The following is a 26,045-nucleotide window of genomic DNA, read 5'->3' as shown; positions in this document are numbered from 1 at the left end:
GTAAATGAAAAAAAAATGATAGAAAACGTGATATTATTATATGATTTTCCCTGTTCAATACAGTACCGGTTAATCAAAAAGTTACAGTTATAATTGAATGTTTTTCTCATTTCTGCAGAAATTAAATATGTGATCAATAGATTACGACAGGTCTTTTCCATATTGGCCCTATAATCATCCCTCGACCCATATCGACTCTTTAGTTAAAGCCATGGGCAGATTATGGGAGTCACGGAATAATGCCAGAGCCAATATGAAAAATAATCTATAATATGTTTAAAAATAATTTTGCATTTGCATTGGGCTAGTCATACCATGAGGTTCAACCAAACATTTATTCCTTTAAATGTCCTTATTAAGTCATGAATATGGAAGTTGTTATCAAATAGTTCGTTTCTATCTATGATTGTGTTTGTTTATGTTACACTTTAGTGTTCTCGTTGTTCCTTTGTTTTCCTATAGTTGGTTTGTTTCCTCGGTTTTAGTTTATAACCCTAATTTGTTTTCTCTCAATTTTTTTATGATTTTTGAACACCGGCCTTTACTATTGTTGACTTTGTATATATTTAGAGAGATTGATTTTCCAAGTGGTATTCAATGTACATAATGCACATAAGGATAGATGATCACAACGGGGAAAGTTAAAAGAAAACTCTAAAGTCGAAGTGAAACACACACAACTATAGACAAAAAGAAACATGACAAATAGCTGACTATGCAGTATTAGACTTGTTCTTTGTTGAAGACAGTGTGGTGACGTATAACCATCAATTGCAATGGCATTTGGTCTCTTGTGGATTTTTGTCTCCTTAGTATTGTACCACATCATCTTTTTTTATATAAAAAGTCAAACAGAAATCTACAAATCCCTTTACCGAAACCTAATACCCTAGTCCCACTAGGCCACGATCGCACTACGATCTGTGAAAAAAATGCAAATTTTGATGATCGTAGTGCGATCGTGTAGATCGCAGTAAGGTCGTATCACGGTCGTGGTGAGGTCTTCAAGATCGTGAAGAGCGTGGCCAACTTTGAACATGTTCAAAACAATCGTGGTGCGGTCGTGGCGAAATCAGGTCGTAGCAGAAGCGTAGTGAGAGCGCACTAAGATCGTAGTAAGATCGCCAAGGTCGCTGTACAATCGTAGCGAGAGCGTAGCGAGAGCGTAGCGAAAGCGTGATTCTATTCGGAGAGACTGCGCTACGATCGCACAGCGACGTTATCACGACCTCACTACGACCATCACGTTCTCACTGCGACCCAACTACGACTATACCACGCTGTTCACGACCATAGTACGAGTCTAGCACGCCCTTGCCGTCCTCATCACGCTCTTCTTACGACCTGACTACGTTCACACTACGACCATCATTCTCATTGTCATTTTCACATAAAATATATAAAAAAAAAGCTCCCTAGATTTTGTTTGTTTGAATGTAATTATCCATTTGCTCTAACGGCTCAACCATGCTTCTCGTTTTTATATAGATAAGACCGTTGGTTTTCCCGTTTAAATGGTTTAACACTAGTAATATTTTGGGTCCTTTATAACGTGCTGATTGATGTGAGCCAAGGCTCCGTGTTGAAGGCCGTACCTTGGCTTATAACGGTTTACTTTTATAAATTGTTACTTGGATGGAGAGTTGTCTCATTGGCACTCATACCACATCTTCCTATATATATATATTGATACATCTATGTCATCTCTGCTATCGTTCACTAAAATATCGTCATTGAGCTTCATGGACCAGCAATATGTTGTAATTTAGGTTGGATTGGTCGGTCCGACATCTCTGTTTGGTCAGGATTCGTTACTTTGCTCCCTCTGCCTCTACATCTACTCCTACCACCATGCCCACGTGTTCTGGTAGATTTTGGTGGCATGACTGTATTGTTTCCGAGAAATCTACGATTTAATCAGAAATAGAAGGAATTGAACTGTATTGATATGGAACACGATGTTGACGTTATTGCTGAGAACGTAGTAAGATCGCGCTATGAACGTAGTATAATCGTGGTAAGAACGTGTAATAATCGCAGTAAGATCGTGTTGCAATCGGATAACTCGTGGTATGGTCGTAGTGAGAACGTGAAGAGCGTAGAAAGATCTTGATAAGCGTAGTGAGGTCGCAGAATAAGCGCGGTGAGAACGTGGTATAATCGTAGCGGGATCTTTGTAGAAGCGTAGAGAGGACGTAGTAGCATCGTGAAAGCAACGAAAATTTACATTTTCATGCCGCTCATACCGCGACCTCACCACGATCGAAATTTATTTTAGATCGCGGTGAGCGTGGTGCGATCGTGGTCTAGTGGGACTGGGGCTTAAGGCTGACAAACAGCAATGGTTGCGTTGATTTTGTAGGAATTTTGAAGTTATAATTAGATCCGGCTTTCTTATTGGTACCTGTTGTGTGTTTTCATAGGAAATAAAACACCTTGAAAAATCATACTAGTTGATGGCAAAATTGAGAGAAAAAACAATTGTGACTACAGCAAATAAAAATTTCGTTTAATGTGATTATGACATTTTGAAGAGTTTGATGCCATACTGCACATTTACAGCCTATCTATTTTATATCATGGTCCAGATTGGGTAAATTTAACGAAATATTTCCAATCGCAGACATGCCGATTTGACAGATTACAATCAAGAAAACGAACAAAATAAAAAGAATCTAAATATTTTTTTTGAAATTCAATTTATTTTTCGCAAATATAACCTCCATATGAACCACCGCAATCTGCACTATGGATCCGGTATCTCAATGAACCATGGAATATCATGCAATCTTGCGACGCACTGAGTGATCCATTTGGTTCCCCTGAATCAAAAGCAAAGTACGTCATCTTGACCATTTCTCCGTTCTTCTTGATCCATCTCCAATCGCCACCGGGCTTATATCTATTAATATTGCGTCCGCCAATGTAATAATGCACACCTTTTGAAAAAATAAAAGTCACAAGTATGAAAAAGCTGGTTTAACTAAACGAAAATATCTGAACACAAAACAGTCTCATTTGATTTTAGTGAAACTGACATGCATTTCTTTTCCCTCCAAGCTGTAACAAGTCGGATATACTTTAATGTCTTCATCGATTTGGATTTATTCTACATGTACATAACGTATGTGTCATGTAAGAGAGAGAGAGAGAGAGAGAGAGAGAGAGAGAGAGAGAGAGAGAGAGAGAGAGAGAGAGAGAGAGAGAGAGAGAGAGAGAGAGAGAGACGGGGAAATATACAGAGTAAAATAGATGAACTGTTACATGTATAACTAGATTCAAGGCGCCCAATAAGTATCAGTTTTGAATATTCATGTTATTGCTAGTCATATTACAAATCATAACAGTGACTAGTTTTACATTATCTACATTACCTGTGTTCATTTTTAGCAGTTCATACTTCATGAGCAATGCTTCATTCAGGGTTTCAAAGTTCGCCAGGTATACTCCTCGTCGTAAGCATTTAGCCTGAAAACATAACACTCAACAACTGTAAATAATTGGCCGTTTCAGAATCTAAAAAATCATGGGTAATTTCATTGCTCGTACCCCAAAATGAAAATGATGTCACGTCAATGGTTGAATTTTCATTGTTAATGACATTTTTAACCAATCACCACGTTTTGGTGTACACTTTTGAAAATATTACCCAGGATGCAGTAGATTCTTAAACGGCGAATTGTTTATGTGTTGTAGCAAAAACTCATGCCAGTCGCTTAAAATTAAATTATGTAATAATATCAAAGCTTTAACAAACATTTTTATACATTTTCATATAAATACGTCAAATGCTAAAAAAAGACTTTATGGAATGTTTCCCAAACTTATAAGATTCTAAAAAATAGAATGTTCGTGATCATTGCAAAGTGCAGTATAAATGTAGATTTCTATAGAGTTTTACAATGTTATACCTCGCCTAGATTGCCTTTATGGAGGTGACTAAAGTACTTACAAAAGCTTCATCACCAGAAGTGTTATCTTTTTGTATCAGATAACATCCTTTACCAACTCGGCGGAATGGGTAGCTGCATTCATCTATAAATATAAAACTGCTTAAAGCGTGAATCATGTACCCTTAAGAAGTAAAGAGGGAAATAAGAGAGACAATAATATCCTTGTTTTAAATCGAGTAAGAACTCAAGTCATGCGTGTCCACAGAGTCTGGATATAATCCTACAAGATATCTATATGGCCGTTTCTCTTATTTCTTACCAAAAAAAATCTACGACTGCCTACATTTTTTGTTCATATTGCAGTTACACATTATATTTTTCTTTATAAAAGTAGATTTGATAAAGCAAAGATATTTTATCTACAGATTTTTGAAATTTGATAAAGTATAGAATGAGGAATACTTGTTATATCCTTTGGTACTTAGAAGAAAGGATTTTGCGTTAATAGGGTTGGTACGAATTCATTAAAACATGTACATGTAAAAGGCAACTATTTAATAAAATGTATGTGATTTTAGAATATTTATAATTATATATATGTATGTGTGTTTGTTTATGTGTATATAATCATTTTTTGTTCAGAAATAAACTTAGAAATATTTTGACATACCTGCATGACATATAACCAGAAGAAGTACAAACACACAGCAAGTGATAATTATCATAACGAATAACGCAGATATTCCAAAATAAAACTCGATACTATCATCCGGGTTTTTTTTTATATACAAAACAACATATATCTAATTTCATTTTAATTATGGAAACATATTTTGTTAAATTGAAATCTATCTTCTACGTACTTTTATAATTTCATTACAGTAAATGTTATCATTTTGATCTGCTGCCATATATGCGCTTTTCCGTCCTGTTTACTCAAACTAAAACTCAAATTCCATGTTAAATTCATTACGTGATATTAACAAACTATTGTTATTTTACGTGAAATAATTTGAGGTTGATTATTAACATCATAAATTTTGTACTACCTCCTTTTATCATTAGTCATGGATAACTTGCACATTTAGCAATTTTCTTGAGTTTGAGATCTTACAAGTACCGATGGTTGTGTATCTATTGACGTTTTCGTGTTATTCCAATCTTTACAAACAAAAGGAAGAAATAATTTTTAAAAATGACAAAATGATAGCTTTGAATTCTCATTATAAAAAAACAATGGATACAGTATTGATAAATCTCTGTAACCTGCAGGAGCTTTGTTTACAATAGAAAAAAGTCTAATCACAACAATATTGAACTCCGAAGAGACTCAAAACGGAAAGACCTTAATCAAATGGCAAAATCAAAAGCCCAAACACATCAAATGAATGGATAACAACTGTCATGTTCCTGATTGGGTACAGTCATTTTCTTAAGTTGAGAACTGTGGTTTAAAACTGTTTTTTATAGCTAGCTAAACCTCTCACTTGTATGACAGCAAATAAGTTCCATGCACGTTCGGCTGTTATCTACACTTTGGTCGGGTTGTTGTCTCATTTACAATTTTCCCGTTTCCATTTTCAATTCGATGATCGAATCAAACGATCGATTATATAAACCAACGAAACGAAACGAAAACAACTGCTAGATGTACAATACAATTAATTGTTTATTTTATAATGAACTATCAATTATATTTATAATCCAATTTTACAACAAGTTTTTGAAATTAAATTGTTTTATGGATATGTTTTTCTTTAATCATTTGGTACCAACTTAAAGTTATATGAAACGAGTGACTGGTGAAAAATATTGTTCATCCAATTCTTTAACCAATGCATGTATATATCATTAACTTAGTCTTCTGTGCACGATTTTAACATTTTGTACGCAAATATATCGGATAATCGTCATTTTTCTCTCTGTGTCTGTTATGAATTGAAAATATGGCCTCTAATTAGTTGTCGTGTGTAGAAGCCGTAGTTTACCGATTTCCACCTTATAGTAAATGAGCAAAAAAGAAGCATGGATATTGAGCACGTGTATAACATGTACAATCAGATAATAGTTTATTAAAATGACAGATCCATGCGTTTTACGATCACCTGATTTTTACGAGAAGGGTCACGCTAAGGTCACTTTGAATACGGAAAATATGTTGGCGAATTGCTTCCTGGAAGCAAGCAATTAAAAAAAGTAAACTTCTTCTAAACATGCTAAATATGGACAAATTAAAGAATTTTCTTCCGAAAAAAGTATATGTACCTAAGTTTAATAACGACAACTGTCAATTTTGTTATAAGAAACATATGCATAATTATTTTTCTAATTTGAGGTTTCATATGACTTCAAAAAGAAATTCATTATTTGTAATTCCTTCGATTTGAAGTCAATTTTTAATTACAAAATCAAAAAGATTGGTGAACACAATATTTTCTGAAGTACAGTTATTAAAATAAGTCAATATTTTTCTTCATTTTAATGTTTGAAGTTTTGAACTCGTTTCCTTTCTATTTGTAATTTGTTTCATTCGTTGATAAAAGTTTCGATTGTCATGCGGTATATTTTCTTAAACATAATTGTATTTAGTTTATTTGAAGGAAAATCAATGCCTTGGGGATAAATTCATTCGTAAATACAGAATAACGGGATTCATACAATGCTATTTTTTCCGTTGAGGACCATATGATATTATTTCTGTGGTTGGTAACCCATCATTCGATCCTTTATCCGATTTATTTCATCTTTATAGTACACTAATGTCTAATAAAAAGCATTTAATGAAAATTCAATTTAAAAATCGGAATAAACTTTTGTGTTCATAATTGTGTGCAATCTGAAGTTAGAATCATTGGTTCATTCTGCACTGTTACCTATGCTTAACATAATGCGTTTTATCGACCGAGTTAAAGTTATACATCTTATTTAATTTGATATAGTTTTGCAAGTTTTTTTTATTAAATATTTTGTCACTACTTTTTATTCCTACAGTGAAATCATCAATACAGTAACTTATTTGTTTTCAATATTTTTTGTCTACATTACCTTAATCACTTCTCTGTTTAGAGGGTACAGGTCTCAGTATACCGGCACAAAAAAAGTCATTTTTTAGACCAGTTCTATTAACACAGGAGACACAGACAGATTTCCACTATTTCCTCGCTTTATAGAATTTTGAGTTACTAAATATGACAGGTGAAAAAAGAACAAAAAGAATAAAAAATGTAAGCTTTGCAAAGAGATTATGTGTTTCTTGTGTTCAAATTGTTTGTGAACGCGATGCTATATAATACTGATTTCTATCATATGAAGTATTCTTATTTTTACATACTAGTATCTAAAAGTCTAAAACAAATACCTGAAACAAGACGTCTTTGCTTTTCTAAACATCTTTCAAATTTTATAGAATTTAAAGGTAACATCCAGAAAATAGCATAAAGCTAACAATATGTGCAATTTTCATATATAAACGCTTTCAGTATTTGTAAATGACAATAAGTGTATTTATATTATTTCATCATTTCAGGCAAAGTGTTTACTACTTGGGGCATCTTTAGCAAACTTTGATACCCTAAATGAAGCAATGTTGATGAAGCACGAACTTGTACGATTGAATACAGGTAAACTTATTCTGGTCATAATATCACTAGAATAATCATCTACTCAGAATTTATCGAAATAACAAGAGGGTCTGATAACATAATTGAACAACCACGGTTATCAAACATAACGTATCGTCCTTTATATAATAATAAGTTAATCGGAAGATAACAATACCTGGTTGATAATTATTCTGTGTCACATATATGATGGTTTTAAAGTATTTTATCTAGGTACTGATGTTGTTTATGCGTGGCTCGATATTTATACAAATTGTCAATATAATGGAATTGTATGCGACTGTCATACAACTGCGGGGCTTCTTTAGCTTTAAAACCAGATCCTACCCGCAATTTTCTGCATGATGATATGCCATCACCAAGTTAGGTATATGAAAGTTGTTTTCCATTCGTTTAATATGTCTGAGTTCTTTACTTTATCATAGAACATTCTGTTTTCAATTTCACAAGACGTTTAATAGTTGTGTTAATTTCATTGTAACCAGTCTAGAGGTCAGTATATGTTGTGATTTTGCTGTTTCAAAATCAAATGCATTCTGGGTAATATTTTCAAAAGCGTATACCATAACGTTGTGATAGGTTTAAAACGTTCTGAACAATAGAAATGCAACCAATGACTTAAAGTTATTTTTATTTTGGTGTACGAACAATGAGACTACCCATATTCCTTTAGATTCTGAAAAGGCCAATTGACATCATTTATATATAAAAATAGAATGTGTGATATGATTTTAAAAAAAATTCTCATTGAATGAAGAATTACAAAAATACCGAAATTTCCATGGGAAGTCCTTTATAAAATGCCAAAATCAGAAGTAAAAAACACACATTTGACGTATGGAATACCAATGTCATTTCCCTGACTGAGTACAGACATTTCTTAATGTAGAAAGTAGACTAGTGGATTTAACCTGGTTGTATGGCTATCTAAACTTCTTACTTGAAAGAAATGTTCATTTACTTTTTTTTTTAATTCAAAAGGTGTGCACTATTTCATCGGAGGACGAAACATCGATAGATACAAATCCGGTGGGGATTGGAGATGGATTCGGAAGAACGGAGATATGGTGAAGATGACCTACTTTGCATTTGATAGCGCAGAACCAGATGGAACAGTTAGCCGTTCAGAGGATTGTATGTTCTTCTATGCTCCCAGAAAATACAAGTTTCACGCGGTCTGGTGCGAAAACGGAAGTTTACTAGGTGGATATATTTGCCAGAAATAAATGGTCTGTCTGTAAGAAATAAAGCATAAACAAACGTTGAATGTTTCATTGCAAATCCCTAAGGGTTGGTGGTCTGTTGTTTGTTTTGAACAAAAAGAGCCATATTGTGTATTTGTATGCATCGATTTCATATTTTCAGACTTATCGATGATTTAAATGAATGATTACTGTCTTGGATTCAGTTTCCTTAATGGCACAACTACTGAAAATAAACTCATCATAGATACCAGGATTGAAATTTTATATTAACGCCAGACGCACGTTTCGTCTACAAAAGACTCACCAGTGATGCTCGAATCAAAAAATGTTAAAAGGCCAAATAAGTATGAAGTTGAAGAGCATTGAGGACCAACAATTCCTAAAAGTTTTGCCAAAAACAGCTAAGGTAATCTATTCCTGAGGTAGAAAAGCCTTTGTATTTCAAAAATTCAAAATTTTGTTAAGAGTTAATTTATGATTATGAACATACTAATGATAACTCAAGTCAACACCGAAGTGCTGACTACTGGGCTGGTGATACCCTCGGGGAAATAAATCTCCACCAGCAGTGGCATCGATCCAGTGGTTGTAAATAAACTCAGCATAGAAAATGTGTTTTTCCAACACTGGTAAACCAATGTTGATCTTAAGCGGCCATTTTGACCTGAACAGCTGTTTAAAGACTGAACAATAATTTTTTACGTCACTTTAATTTTTCAAGATAATTTTCGGACTCATTCACTGCTGTAAAATCAGATATTTCAATTGCAACTAACATTTTGTTCAGTTTGTTTTTAACCTTTGCAGTAGCTGCTAGTTCCCTCAACATCATACTGAATAGTACTGAATTGATAGCAAACAAAATGTTTGCACAATACTGAAATTAATGCAATGGACAAGTCTGAAAATTGAATGAAAGCTGAAGTTAAATTATAAACTGAATAATTTATAGTTCAGACTTTACAGAGCCTATTGAGATCAAAATGACAGTTCAGACCAAAATTCATTCAAAAGTGACAAAAGCTTTACTGTCGGTTTTGTCAACGTATATGTAGATTATAACAAACTGCTTCAGATATGGTTGACACCGAACGCATGGGAAGACAAAAATGCTTTAGCTCCATGGGATAATTTAAATCACCCTTTCGGAGCACCTCATATCCCCCGTTTTTTGTGGGGTTCGTGTTGCTTAGTCTTCAGTTTTCTATATTGTTTCTTGTTTACTATTATTCGTCTGGTTAAACACAAAGCGTGTAACAGTAACAAGAGAGGGACGAAAGATACCAGAGGGACAGTCAAACTCATAAATCGAAAATAAACTGACAACGCCAGGGCTAAAAATGAAAAGGACAAACAGACAAACAATAGTACACATGACACAACATAGAAAACTAAAGAATAAACAACACGAACCCCACCAAAAACTAGGGGTGATCTCAGATGCTCCGGAAGGGTAAGCAGATCCTGCTCCACATGTGGCACCCGTCGTGTTGCTTATTTTTTATAAATTTTGAAAACAAACTACGTCAGATATGGTCGACACCGAACGTATAAGAAGACATATATCCTTTAGCTCCGTCTGGTGGAGTTTTAATTCCCCGACGGTATCACCAGCCCAGTAGTCAGCACTTGTGTTCTTCTGTGCAGACATGAATTCTCATTGATATGGTCATATTTAAAAATTCCAAAAGTTTAGATTTTTTGAAAAACTAAGGCTTTTCTACCTCAGGCATTGATTACCTTAGCTGTTTTAGGAGTTTTACTTCGTACTTTATTTGGCCTTTCTAACTCTTTTGGATTCATCATGAGGATCCCAAATTAATTTAACTGTCCCAAATTTAAATTTATAAAGTATCCAAATTAATAAACTCATCAAAGATACCAGGATTAAATTTTGTATTTACGCCATACGCGCATTTCGTCTAGAAAAAGACTTATTCTGAAGTCTTCGAACGTTCCTTATAAAGGTTAATCCAGGGGTCTCGCACGCATGAGATTTTTTACTTGTTGTTTTTATTTGTTAATAGCTGGGTCGGACCCCTGGCACAAAAACTGCGCCAGCACAGTTATGAGAAAAGCAACTGAAATCGACGTTACATAGTTATATAGTTAACTTTTAAAGTAAATCCGTGTCTCCACTCAATGTTTTTTTAATTTTTGAATATCACAAAAATTGTGCGATCTGTCAGTCTATAAATTGTGTCCTATTCCTGCTTATGATATTTACGATGGGTGACACAAGTGAAGCAGGGTCTGCTTACCCTTCTGGAGCACCTGCGATCACCCCCAGTTTTTGGTGGGGTTTGTGTTGCTTAGTCTTGAGTTTTCTATGTTGTGTCTTCTGTACAATTATTTGTTTGTTTGTCTTTTTATTTTTAGCCATGGCGTTGTCAGTTTATTTTCAATCTATGAGTTTTACTGTACCTCTGGTATGTTTCTTCCTTCTTTTAGACTACAGACAACCTGACTAAACCGAATCCTTTATAAACCGAAAACCTATATGAACCAAACATTTCGTAAGCGCCGTCGTATCAAATTAGGTGCGTTGTGAACCTGATAAAACCAAACATCGGCTAAAACCGAATAAGATCTTAAGTCCCGAAGAGGTTCGGTTTGAACAGGTTTCACTGTAATTGTTTCACATGGCAGGTGGTGCATGAATAGCAGGATAAGCCTTTACTGTCGACGCTTTACTTTGGGCTCATTCGATTGATGCAGGGCTTTTCCCCTAAGGGGGTTGGTTTTGTCTATTGTACAGTTCATTCGTTATTGGAATGTTTTTCATCCTTTAGTCAGCACGTCTGTGTTGACATGAATTATCATTGAAATGGACATGTTTGTAAATAATATTTTCAAAAAAAAATTTTACCCAAAGAATAGATTAACTTTGTCCTTTAAAAAGAATCGAGTGTCACTGATGAGTCTTTTGTAGACAAAGAAATGTGCGTCGGACGAAAAAATTTAAATTCTGGTATTTATGATGAGTTTTATTTATGCTGATTTTTTTTTAAATTATACATTTTCAAATCTTTTGGCGTCAAGCATCCCTGAAATGACATTAATTGTTGAAATGTTTATCACGTGCAGTATAATTGATATCCTTTTTCACACTATAAACTTTATTAGGTAACTGTAACGAAATTATATGTAACCTATACACATTTTAGAAAATTAAAGCTAGTTCTGTGTGCTTGCATCAATATTAAAACCATTTAAACATTTAAAACCATGTAAACAATTATAATTTTATGAGGGCGACACTTTTTATTCCCTGAATATTTTCAATAAGAACTGATATATTGAATGGCTTAAATAAGATATGTTATAAAAATAATACAAAGTCTTTTTTTTTTTTTTTGGTAAATATAATACTGAACTATGGTCATGATGGGGGAAAAATAGCATTTGCGGGTTATACTATTTTTAATGATCATCATCATCATCATCATCATCATCATCATCATCATCATCATCATCATCATCATCATCATCATCATCATCATCATCATCATCATCATCATCATCATCATCATCATCATCATCATCATCATCATCATCATCATCATCATCATCATCATCATCATCATTATCACCATCATCATCCCAATTATCCCAATCGACCCAATCGTCGTCATCAACATCCTCATCATCATTAACATCAAGAAAATTAACAAAAGCATCATCATCCTTATCATTATCATCCCAATTATCCCATGTTTCCCAATCATCAAAGTCGTACCAAACATTATCAATATTATTATCATCAGCAGCAGCAACAGCAACATCTGATCGTACGCCTATGAGTATGTAATAGATTAAATGGCAGTTCGATATCTTAATATGTTTAACCTAATCTTTTGTTATGTATTTGGTTGACCATTATGGAATATTTCTTGGTGTGGTTCGGTATTGACATGTATACACCCCGCCAATGTGTTAGTGTGCTATGGTCGTTTTTGTATTCTTGTCTTTCTTTTTTGCTTATGTGCTTTGTCAATGGAATTCTATATACCGTTTTGTTTTTCTTTGTTGACAAAGATGTCTTATAGTGATTGATATTTAAACACAATATTGTGTTCAAATATTTGACATTTTTACTTATTTTGTCTGTTTGTTTTGCTCACACATATAATGGAATTTTGTGCTACTGTCAAACAATTGAGAGGTTAAGCTAACAACACAACCAGATTTAATCCACAATTTTTTCTTAAGGACATACCAGTACTAATTCAGGAGTATGACAGTTGTTTTTCATTCGTTTTATGTGTTAGCATTTGCTTTTGCTCTTTGTTAAGGGATTTCCCGTTTTCAATATTCCTTGGAGTTTTTATTATTTTACTTTTTACATATTTCCATGAGTATGTACAATAGTTATCAAAGGTACCAGGATTATAATTTAGTACGCGTCTTCTGCTCCTAGATTGTATCATAACTTTAGTTATTTTTTTCAAAGAGTATTATTACGGTGCTATTAGTTTTCATCCGAGTTTTGAAGGGTATTGTTTGTTCAATGTTTAGTTTTCTGTGTATTGTTTAGTTATCATAGTAACATAAGGATGATTGCCAATGAAACAACTACAAAAATGTACATAAATGTATCTAACAGAGACCAAATAATGTAGATGTTGTTTTCTTCGAAAAACTGCTGTACCAAGTAAATGAAGTAAGCAATATGACACTTGTTTTCCATACGTTTCATTGGTTAATAAAGTCTAACGTTTGATTTTGTCACTTTGTATTGACTTCGCCTACATGGAAATTGTCTTAGAGTTTGGTATTTTTGTTTACTACGGGGACGCTATACAATAAAATCGACTCCGTCACTGTATACAGTAAAACCTGTTTAAACCAAACCTCTTCGGCACTTTAGATTTTGTTCGGTGTTGGCCGATGTTCGGTTTTATTAAATTCAAAACATATTTGGTGTATACAGGATTTCGGTTTATACAGGATTCGGTTTAGTCAGGTTTCACTGTAATAATTTTCATTTAATGCTTATTCTTTATTTATTAAAGAATGTAAGCATTTTTTTTTTAGACTGAATTGTCCAAGAGATGGCCCGGCCCCTTTGTCTTCTAAAGTAGATAAATATTTACCTCTTTTTTGTAATCTTCTCAAACCCCGTGCTGAATTACCTGTATTATATATTTTTTTAAATGTATGGACATGTTTTCAAATGATTAGCATTCTTTTCTGTTCAAAATCTTTCATGTGTTCATGAATAGTAATAACATTGTCGTGCTTAAATATAGCAATGTTGATGAAGAACGAAATCTGAAAAATGAACACAGGTAGTGTATGCAAAGCAAATAGTGTTAACTATCATTGTAATAAATAAACTAACACTCAAGTAACGTTTCTTTAGTAAATCATTCTATGCTTGTTATTTTGATTTATATATTGAACTTGAGATGTTTTTGTATGTGCATGTTCTGATTTTGGGTCATGTATGGAAACCACAAATTCTTTGTTGTTCTTTTAGTTATACATGTACACATGGTACAGTGAAACCTGTTTATACCGATCCTTTTCGGAACTTGAGACTGTTCTGTTTTGGCAAATGGTCGGTTTTGTCAGGTTCACAACACACTTAATTTGATATGACGGTGCTTAAAAAAATGTTTTATTTATACAGGTTTTCGATTTATGCAGGATTTGGTGTAGCCAGGTTTTACTGTATAAGAAATGAACATCATCGTGTGATGTCAAAGTGGTAAAAAGGTTTTAGTCCAAAACGCTCATTTTGATTTTAACATCATCTCAAAAGTTTGATCAATGAACTTTAAAGTCATGTTTAGATAAACTCATCATATATACCAGGATTACATTTTATATTGACGCCAGACGCGCGTTTCGTCTACAAAAGACTTATACGTGACTTTCAAATCCAAAACAAATTAAAAGGCCAAATGAGGTACGAAGTTGAAGAGCATTGAAGACCAAAATTCCTAAAAGTTTACCAAATACAGCTAAGGTTATCTATTCCTGAGGTAGAAAAGCCTTAGTATTTCAAAAATTCAAAAGTTTTGTTAACAGGAAATTTATAAAAATGACCATATAATTGATATTCATGTCAACCCCAAAGTGCTGACTACTGGGCAGGTGATACCCTCGTTCATTTTGATCTTCATTTTCGTTCATTTTTATCTTAACATCATCTCGAAAGTCTGAAAAATGAGTAATAAAGTCAGGTTCAGACTTTCAGTCAATTTTCAGACTTTTCCACAGCAATAAATTCAGTTTTGGCCAGACTAACTGTTAATGCGGTACTGCTCATTACCTTTTGAGACAATCACGGATATTGTCGATGTGTACACATAAATAACAGCTACTGAAAAGTCTAACATACAATGAACAGATCTTAATTTACTGCAGGCAATATGGCTGAACAGTTATGGAATTAACTCAGCCTTAAAGATTGAAATTAAGTAAAAATGTATTGTTCAATCTTTTAAGACCTATTCAGATTAAAAAAAAACGGATTCAGATCGAAAAAGGTTTTCTAGTGTAAGAAGGAACATTCACTTTGATAGACACCTTGCATCTCTATCCTTAATAACAATTTAAGTTACAAGTATTATTTGTTTTGGTTGATTGTATTAAGTGGTACATTTATATTCCTGTGCATTTATGAGGTTGTGGGAGTTACAGGATAGTGATCTAGAGTAATAGGCAAATAATATAAAGAATACAGAATAATGGGCAAACACTATATAAACAATATGGAATAATGGGCAAAAACTATAAAGAGTACGGAATAATCGGCAAAAACTATAAAGAATACGGAATAATCGGCAAAAAATATAAAAAATACGGAATAATTGGCAAAAATATAAAGAATACGGAATAATCGGCAAAAAATATAAAAAATAGAGAATAATGGGAAAATACTATAAAGAATATGGAATAATGGACAAAAACTATAAAGAATAGGGAATAATGGGCAAAACATATAAAGAATAGGGAATAAAGAGCAAAAAATAGAGAATAATGGGCAAAAACTTATTAAAAACTTTTGTAAAGACAGTAATCTTTAACGGTTTTCCCTTGTGTACTTAATTTCAATAAGCAGGTATTGCATGCATATTCTTTTTTACCAATATTCAATCAATCGTGTAGCTTTTTTATGTAGGTCAACACGGAGACATTGAGGGAAATTTCAATTGCATAAGAAAAAACTCGAAATATGAAGGGCATAAATTTATGCTGGACATAAACTCATCATATATACCAAAAAAGAACGAAGTTGAAAAGCATTGAGGAACCAAAATTCAATGATAATTCATGTCAACACGGAGTTGCTTACTAACGGGCTGGTGATACCTTCGCGGAATAAAAACTCCACCAGCAGTGACATCGACTCAATTATATCTTTTTTGCTATCAGATGTTCGTTATTGTTCTGCAGTCTGAATGTTTTATCGACTATTATATCTTTTGTAAAAGTCCTTGTGTGTGTCTGTGTTGTATTTCTATCACGAAGTGTTGGCATTTAGCGATATTTTTAAACATTGTAATATACCTGTTAGTGAGAGGTTTGGCTAGCCATAAAACCAGGTTTAACCCGCACTTTTTTCTTAAAATGTTATATTGTTTCCTATCTGGGGGGATCTAAGGTTCTCCGAAAGGGTGAGCAGATTGTGCTCCACATGTGGCACCCGTTAACTGATATTATAGAATGTTCTTATGCTGTGCTGGTACACCACTGTCTAAAGTTCTTCGGATTCTGCGCACGCAGACATGTTTGACCCCGCCATATTCTGTGTGGGCCTATCAAAAGTTAAAAATCTGCTATTCGGGTGTTTTCGTTGGGTCATGTAGGATATACTTGTTTTTCGTAAATTGTTTTGTTATAAACCGGCTATTGAAATGTTTTCGCATTTTGTCGACTACACGTTATGGGTTTTTGTCATTATTGAAGATAATACTGTTAATTTTAATTGGTTACTTCCACTGCATTTGAATTTTGGTGGATAGTTGTCTCATTGGCAATCATCTCTTTTTTATTATATTGACAATATCAAGAAAAAATGAAGAAAACAGACCAAATGACAAATACCAGTAAGCAAAACGCAACTTCGAAAACTATAGAATACGCAAGAAAAACCAAAAAAAAAAACTTCGTAGTGATAACAACAGCTCTAGAAGCGAAAACAGTTCCTGCTCCACATGTTCATTTTTTATTTATATAACACACATGAGTACATTATCGTTGTAAGAATGATAAAAAAGAATTTTTGAAAAAAAAGACGATTTACCAAATTTTACAGCAGTGTAAATTTTCTGACAAGTTCAAATCAACAAAGAGTAGCGAACATTCTTAATTTACATTAATTTTGTATTTTTATTAAAATACTTTGTTACTGGAACTTCCCAAACTATGCACCCAGTCGCATAGCTTCCAATTTTAGCAACTATATTCATTTGACTTTGAGAACTAAAATTGTCATTTCCTTTTTTTTTTTTTTTTTTTGTTTTGTTTGTTGGTTTAAATGTCGTCTGTTGTTCCGGAATGCGATTTTTATCTCCTGTTTAACACGTTAAATTTATCATATATTGTTCAATCAATTGTGCTTTACCTTGAAAACCTTAATGTCTATAAGCACTGTTGTAGTAAATAAGATGGTTTAATGGTATTTTAATCATGTTAATAGCACTTAACAATTGTCAATACAAGCCTTTTCCATTAAAAACAAACATACGTTTCGGTTATTACATCTCGTCTGACGGCTAATGGGGTTTCAGGAGAACGTTCTGAAGGGGATCCGGAAACTACTTTCATATTTCAGATATTTAATATTCAGATGGATGTTTCTCAGGAAACATTATCAGAAAATTTCATTAATTAATTACATTAACTTATACTAAATGTAATTATGTTTTGACAGGGTGAAAGCAAAAGTATTTTCTAATCAGATAAATCTATTTCTTCCTCCTGGGCACCTCTTAAATGCTTTTACAGGCTTTTGTTAAATGACCGGTAATCGCAAAAAAACTCATATAAAACTAATTGGCCGTGAAATGAAATTACTTCAATAATTGTTCAAATAAACTTCAGATTTACCGACAAATATGATTTAAGATTAATTAATGAGAAATAAACGATGGGGGTTATGGGTTATTAACATTTTAACTGTGTTTAATGAGATAAAAATAATCAGTTTTAAGAGAACTTGATTATGGTAAAATTTACGCTATCAATCATTTTAAATTGTCAAATTAAACTGATACAGTAATACATTTGTAGTTTAGAAATGGTAACATCAATTGGCTTCTAATCAAGAAAATAATATCTACATTGATTCATATTCATTTGTCATGTTACAAACTCCATACAGCGTTATCGTTCGGGTCATACTTCCCTTTCTCTACACAGTGTAAAGAAGCGTAGTCAGATGTCACCACTGTTTCGGAGTTTGGTCATGTTATCAGGGAAGGTGTAAAAGGCAATACAGAGATACGAGATACAGCGATACAAGATACGAGATACGAGATACGAGATACAAAATAACTGAAAATTATATAATAATTAATTAAAGCTAAAAAAATGTATATTATGGAAATACATGAAACTTGTTAATGCATTAATCATTGATATTAATGTTTTTACAAATTTCAGTTATTCTAATACAATGGCATAAAGAGGACAGTCTTATGCAAAAAAAAATAATTTTAAATTCTCTATGGTTCATTTGAAAAAAATTATATAAAATTGCTTATTTGGTGACAGATCTTGCAAGATAAAAACTTGCATTGATGAATATCTATCAATTATTTCAGTTATTTTGAATTGAAGAATCATATTTATCTTAATGACATAATATGTATACATTTAATTGTTGTTATCAGAATTAAAAAAAAAATGTTTTATGTTTTTCAATATTTAAGACACAACCTTGTAACACTCATGAAATGTAGCATATCAAATTAACAAACCATAGGTCCCTTTCAAAAATAAAAAAAATATACTGACAATTTGTTGAAAGTGTATGTGGAAAAGGTAATAAAATTGCATTTTTATCAGTAAACTTTTTATCACAATGTCAGCAATTAAACAATTTTGAAACAGTACAGAGGTTAATAGTGTCACTTTACATCTTAAAAATATAATAAACTGAGGTTATGGGAATGGTTCCAATGTTGGACAATAAATAAGCCACTGCTAGATACTGGTTCAGCAAAGCAACATGTCGAAGAATTTTTTTTTAAAGAAAACTTATGCAGAAGCCCTTAGGGGTTTACCAGAACGAGAAATGAAAGGTAAGTTTTTTTCTTATTATTAGACTTTTACACTGTGAGCTATTGTCATCACTTGAAGTCTGTCGTCTGTGTCATTCCTTAAGTTTTCATGATTTGATATTTGTTTTGAGAACCACTAAATATAATTTCACCAAACTTTGCAGATATGTTCCTGTCAATGTCCTTTTTAAGTGTTGTTAATTTGTTCCTGAAAGGTGAATAAACATGTGAGCCCTGGGGGGTCATCTTGACCCCTCCTGTTTGATAATTTGAAAACAGTTGAGATCCCCACCCCTTAACTATATATTTTCTTGTATGGGACAATTAAACAAATCAAAAGTAATATAGGTGGAGCCCTGGGGGGTCATCTTGACCCCCTCCTGTTTGATAATTTGAAAACAGTTGAGATCCCCACCCCTTAACTATATATATTCTTGTATGGGACAATTAAACAAATCAAAAGCAATATAGGGGGAGTTCCCGGGGTCACCCCCACCCCCATTGTATTTGATAACTTGTAAACGGTCCAGATCCCCACCCCTAAACCATATATATTCTTGTATGAGACAATAAAACAAATCAAAAGAAATATAGGGGAGTCCCCAGGGATTACCCCACCCCCTCCAGTTTGATAACTTGTAAATGGTCGAGATCCCCACCCCAAAATCATAAATATTCTCGTATGGGTCAATAAAACAAATCAAATGAAATATAGGGGAAGTCCCCGGGGGTAACCCTTACCCCCTCCTGTTTGAGAACTTGTAAATGGTAGAGATCCCCACCCCTAAACCATATATATTCTTGTATGAGACAATAAAACAAATGAAAAGAAATATAGGGTAGTCCCCAGGGATTACCCCACCCCCTCCAGTTTGATAACTTGTAAATGGTCGAGATCCCCACCCCAAAATCATAAATATTCTCGTATGGGTCAATAAAACAAATCAAATGAAATATAGGGGAAGTCCCCGGGGGTAACCCTTACCCCCTCCTGTTTGAGAACTTGTAAATGGTAGAGATCCCCACCCCTAAACCATATATATATATTCTTGTATAGGACAATAAAACAAATCAAATGAAATATAAGGAGACTCTGAGGTCACCCCCCCTTTTTTAAAGTCAAGATCCCCACAAAACTTTCATTAGAAAACATAATCATTTCAAATTTTCATTGTCATCAAATCCTTTATAAGCAAGTGTGATCGGACAGTTTTAATGGGAAAAAATATAGGGGTAGTACCACAGGGTTTATAATTACAGGGGCTTTGTTTGGGAGACTTTGTAACAGCATCCTGTTACAATTGTGTATTTTTATTTTTTTAATTTTAAACTTTTTTCCATTTTTTGGCTAATTCTTGGTATATTATATAGTCTGAAAACAGATTTACTAAGTATTGTGCAACAGAAAAAATCTTCAATTAAAAATAAATTCAAATATTTTAACCAATTTCAAGTTTGTTGACTACTTTTACTCTATGTCAGAAACCTAAAATGTGTCAAATATTTAATTAGGGACGGACCATTTAACTTGCAGGGGGGGCATGGTCTTTTTTTCTGGTCAGAATTTTTTTTTGCGCGCTTCGCACACAAATTATTTATTTTTGGGAAGTAGCGCAACAAATCATTTTTTTGCAAATTTGACATTATTTTTTATGCTAAATATCCTCTGTCAGAATATTTTTTTGTCCCCTTGCTGGCCAAATTATTTATTTTCTCAAAATTCAGAATCAAAATATTTATTTACGAAAAAACCATGCCCCCCCCCCCCCCGCAAGTTAAATGGTCAGTCCCTTACAATTCAAATTCAGACCTGTATCAAGCTTGAATATTGTGTCCATTCTTGCCCAAACTGTTCAGGGTTCAACCCCTGCGGGCGTATTAAGCTGTGCACGGCAAAGCACATTTTCAGATCATGTTAATTAGCAACAATTTTAACACAAATCTGAAGAAATATTTTATGATTGTATCATATTAATTCCATTCCTCTCTCTTTCAGATGAACCTTCATCACCACCTGACAATACACCTGAGAATACACCTGACACAGAAATTGATGAAATAATAACTATATGGTCATCTCCTGAAAAGTCTCCATTTAAGGATGCCATAACCATAGAGAGCGATTCCAGTGACTCTATTTACAGACCACCATATAGAAAACGTGTAAAAAGACAACTACCAATGTTGTCAAGCAGTGACGAGTCATTACCCAGTCTTGAAGAGATATTAACAGAAGACAATGTTTGTAAATTAGTTGAAACCACCAAAACCAAAAAGGTTCAAGATTTCACAAGCTATCCAGGTGAATTGTTTAATGATCTGTTTGAGTCTTTTACAACTGTAAATAGAGGTTTGAACGTTGAGGAAATATTTGAGGTTATTATTAATGCTGAAAAATATCCACACAGTGTATCTGTTCCCCAGTATGTACAAAAACCAGCTGCTTTCATCATCAACAGAGAGAACTTAAAAGACCCACGCGACATTCGAGCGGATGGAAATGGTGTCTGGCGTATAAGAAACAAGGCAAAACGCAGATACAGAGTAGACCATACAGGCAAATTACAACTAATGAAAACAACCGAGGTAACAAACAGATCTTCTTATGAGCTTTGGAGAACATATTCCTTTCATAAAGAAACACCAAATTTCCGCCGGCTTATAATAGAGATTCATGGATATCCACATGCCATTCTGCAGTTCTATTTTTCTGGAGATATAGAACCAGTTGTACTCAAACCTCATGGGAATGCTAAGTCAAAGCATGCAGCACCTTACCGTAGAGTGGCTCCAAGCACACTGAATAGAATGATTGAACTTAGTAAGTCAAAAACATCAGCCAAATCAATCATGAAAGGCGTCATTAATGAAAACGGTGGTATAGAATCTTGTGGACCTAGTTCCTATCCTAGGAATGAACAACAGGTCAAAAACATAAGAAGGACAAATAAAGAGGAGATGGATGAGGCTACAGAAGTTCTTCACATGTATGACAATCAAGAACAGCCTTTCATACGAAAATTTGATGTCAGGCCAGACTTCATAGTTGTGTTAGCTTCTAACCAGCAATTACATGATTTAAAAAGATTTTGCACAACACATCCATGTAGTATAGTAGGTATTGACCCTACATTTCATTTCGGCAATTTTGATGTAACAATAACAACATACAAACATCCACTTTTGCAAGACATTACCCCAGGTAAACATATGATTAACAGAAGTCCAGTATTTGTAGGACCAATATGTGTTCATAAGAAGAAGGAAACTACTACATACTTTAATTTCTTCTCCACCCTGATTTCTGCAGAGAAAGAACTGAAATGCATCAAAGCGATTGGTAGTGATGGAGAAATAGCACTGACAAATGCCGCATTAATGGCGTTTGAAGGACATACACAGTTAAGGTGTTTCAACCACATGAGGAAAAATATTCAGAACAAATTAATCAACATGGGTGTATCTCTGCACAACAGGTCACTGATACTGGCAGACATATTTGGGAAAAGTGAAAGTGCATCAATTAAAATTCTGGGGTTGGTAGATAGTCTGACACATGCTGAGTTTGATATCAAAGTTAATTCTTTGAAGGACAAATGGGAAAATATGAGTCCAGGTTTCTTGAAATGGTTTAAGACATACCAGGAAGAAACCTTTAAACAAACAATGATACAAACTATTAGATCTGAGGCTGACCTTTCATCCTTGGAGTGGTATACAACCAATGACAATGAAAGCATCAACAATGCTATGCAAAAAGTCTGTGGGAAGAACCTTACACTGCCTAAATTTATCACAGAGGCTAAAGATTATGTTGAATCACAGGAAAATCAACTAAAAATGGCAATTGTACAGGAAGGAAATTACCGATTCAAAGGGGAATATCAGCATCTGGAAGTTCCAATGCAGACATGGGCAACCTGGACATCTGAGCAGAGGAAAAGACATATTGCAAAGGTTAACAGATGTAAAGTACAGCAGAAAGAAATTGTAAATGTTGTAGCAGAAAAAAATCAGAACATTTGTATTAGTCAGCCAGCTGAGTCCTGTACATTTTCTGATGTTCCAGCATCAGTTTTAACAGATATGTGGTCAAAGGCAGGTGACATACTATTAATTGAGCATGCAGTTTGTAAGGTTCCTGGACAGCAAGACTCACGACGTGTGACCAGTATGTCTAATAGTAAAACAAGCCACTATGTTGAATACACAAGAAAATCAGGTCGAGTTTCATGCGATTGTTACATGTACAAACTGTACAAAATATGCCAACATGCAGTTGCTGGGGCTGAAGACATTGGAGTGTTAAACTTGTTTATAACCTGGCGCAGCAGGAACAAAAATAACTTCACATTGACAGCAGCAGTCAACAGCACACTACCGTCTACTGCTGGGAAAAAGCCCACTGACAAGTCTACATGGAAAAGACACAAAACATCTAATGCAACAGCAACAGTGACAACAGTAGATGGTATTGTATTAGATCAAAGTGCAGAAAGCAATTACATTTTTCGCTTTCTTAGGAACACACGCATAATGGTGTGTTATGGTTGCGGTAAGAAATTCAGACAAAACATAATGGAGGTACCGGAAGAACCGCAAGATATGGTTATTGCTAGGAAGGAATTCAGACAGTATGTAAATGAAGCAGGGTTGTTAAAAATGTCATTCAAGAAAGAATTTGTTCATTACCATACTAAGAAAAGGTGTGTACTACACAAAGATCCATCTTTTGAGCCTCAAAGTATTGTTATTTCAACTGATATCAGGAGCTTACTACAAGAAAGCCACAAAACTCTAATCAAACATGAGCTAGGAATTTCATTATAAACATGTTTATTAACTAAATTGTTAATTACACAGTGCATAGAAAAAGAAGGCAATATTACATCACTTCCTAAACAACAAAAGCAGTACTGAGATTATGACCAATGTATATGATAATGATGCAAACATGTTATTTTATTGACCAGATAATGGTACTGATGTGACTGAACATGTCAAGTACATTCTGTTTTTACAAATTTCAAATATCCTTCACTTTGTATCAGATTTATACATTAAACAAAATGTTTTTTCCAAACTTTTATTAGTCATATAGTCAAAGGTTACAGGGGCATCAAATTTTTCTCTTGTCCTTCGTATTCTTCTTCCCGAATTCCTATGACGATAACTTGTCATTGATGGAATCTCAATGTACATTATAATGGTAAGAAGATGTGGTAGTGCAAATGAGACCAATTTCCTTGGCAGACGGAATGTAGTTAAAGTATCGTTCGTTTTTATAATTTATTGTCTTATGGAAGAGTTATTGGACTTTGGTTATCTTGTTCTTATGATTTACTTTTATTCAAGCTCTTATAGTTTTCGTGATATGCAAAACTGAGAAATGAACTAAAATGTTATATTTCAGGGTCAATAGTTCAAAAAGACCTGGTTTGTCAGATTTTTCTAAAATTGTCAGATCCCGCAACCAGCAATGTTCAATCATTAAAGGGCTAAACACTCCTACAAGTTTTCATCACACAGGTTGGGACCAATGAAATTATTAGTAGAAATTAAAAAATGATGATTTAACATAATTTATAATATTTTATGAGAAATTATCCCCAAAAAATTGGAGCTTTCTGTAATAGAATAAAAGAATGGAAGCAGGGAATGTGTCAAAGAGACAACAACCTGACCACAATATTCAACACAGCGGGAACTCATGTACTCATAGGCGAGTTTGACCAAGCTCCAAATGTACACAAAAACATTACAGATGAACTAAACTAAAAAAAAACATGCAAGACTTGCAAAGGCTAGAGGTTCCGGACTTAGGACAGGTTAAAAAAAGGCTGGGTTTAACATGTTTATACCCATGTTAGCCAAGTTTTATCATTGTGCATCTAGATAGCTGTAATATATGGATGGGGTTAAATGAATAAAGAATAATGCTCTTCAAAAAATGAAGATTAGAGAATAACGGCAAACAAAATGAAGATTAGAGAAATGTGTGGTATAAAAATATAATGAATATTGAATAATTAATAATTAATAAAAGAAAACGCTAAACGTTAAATGTTTACAGAATTTCCCCTTCTTAAAATTTAAAGAAAGTTATCAAAATTATCATTGTAAATTATATGTTTAATAGCATGTGTTATTTATCGTCATGTAGTCAAATTCACTGGAAAGAACTGGTGAAAACTTGGACATGTTACTTCAAGAAACTTTAACATTTAAATCATGCAGAATACACATCAACACAAAATCAAAAGAAAACCTTGCTGTTCTCATTCATTTTAAAGAATGTTTTTACTATTTTTTAAAGATTAAAAAAAACATGGGAAAAAATAAGAGAATAATGCGTAAAAAATCACTTTCAAAAAATAGATTATTTTTTTTCGCCGAGCGCAGCTAGATACGACTGCAGAAGTCCAATCCTCTGTTTTTAGACTATAGACAAAGAAATAGCAAAATAAATTGTGAATAATCCTTAAATTTAAAAAAAAAAAAAAATTGCCCCCCCCCCCCACCCCTAAAAATATTTTACCCCCAATTTTTTTTCCAAAAAAACTGGTAATTTCGTAAATCTGGAAGAAAAAAAAGTTTGGCCCTCCATTTTTTTTTACCCCCCCCCCCCCCCCAAATTTGTTAAGAAATTTTATATTTGTAAAATGTGGTACAATTTAAGAGATATCCATACACTTTAACACATGTTATAGTCTGAAAACTAGAAAAATGCTTGTTTTGGGCCCCTTTTTGGCCCCTCATTCCTGAACGGTTTTGGCAATTACCCCCAAAATCGATCTCAACCTTCTACTTGTGGTATTGAACCTTGTGGTATTGAACCTTGTGGTACAATTTCATAGCAATCAAAAATTTTATTCACAAGTCATTGTCCAGAAATTAGAAAAATGCTTGTTTTGGCCCCTTTTTGGCCCCTAATTCCTGAACGGTTGAGACCATTACCCCCAAAACAATCCAAACCTTCCTTTTGTGGTATTGAACCTTTTGTTTAAGTTTCATAGAGATCCATTAACTTAAACTAAAGTTATTGTCCGGAAACCAATCTGTCTACGGACGACGACGACGTGATATATA

General features: G+C 33.6%; 2 long non-coding RNA genes across 2 annotated transcripts; one reads left to right on the top strand and one right to left on the bottom strand.

Moving 5' to 3' along the window:
* Window positions 1-2,682: 2,682 nt before the first annotated feature.
* Window positions 2,683-4,678, bottom strand: LOC143059187 (uncharacterized). Its single transcript, XR_012973421.1, has 4 exons — window positions 4,564-4,678; window positions 3,953-4,035; window positions 3,375-3,468; window positions 2,683-2,939 (listed from the first exon to the last, which is right to left on the bottom strand). It is a non-coding gene; the product is annotated as an uncharacterized LOC143059187 (long non-coding RNA).
* A 2,729-nt stretch (window positions 4,679-7,407) lies between these two features.
* LOC143059141 (uncharacterized) lies at window positions 7,408-8,806 on the top strand. Its single transcript, XR_012973400.1, has 2 exons — window positions 7,408-7,513; window positions 8,495-8,806. It is a non-coding gene; the product is annotated as an uncharacterized LOC143059141 (long non-coding RNA).
* Window positions 8,807-26,045: the final 17,239 nt, after the last annotated feature.

This window comes from Mytilus galloprovincialis, chromosome 14 (assembly GCF_965363235.1).
Source record: "Mytilus galloprovincialis chromosome 14, xbMytGall1.hap1.1, whole genome shotgun sequence".
NCBI classification, from domain to species: domain Eukaryota; kingdom Metazoa; phylum Mollusca; class Bivalvia; order Mytilida; family Mytilidae; genus Mytilus; species Mytilus galloprovincialis.
The sequence above is the reverse complement of the archived record's forward strand: the minus strand, read 5'-3'. Positions and strand labels throughout refer to the sequence as shown.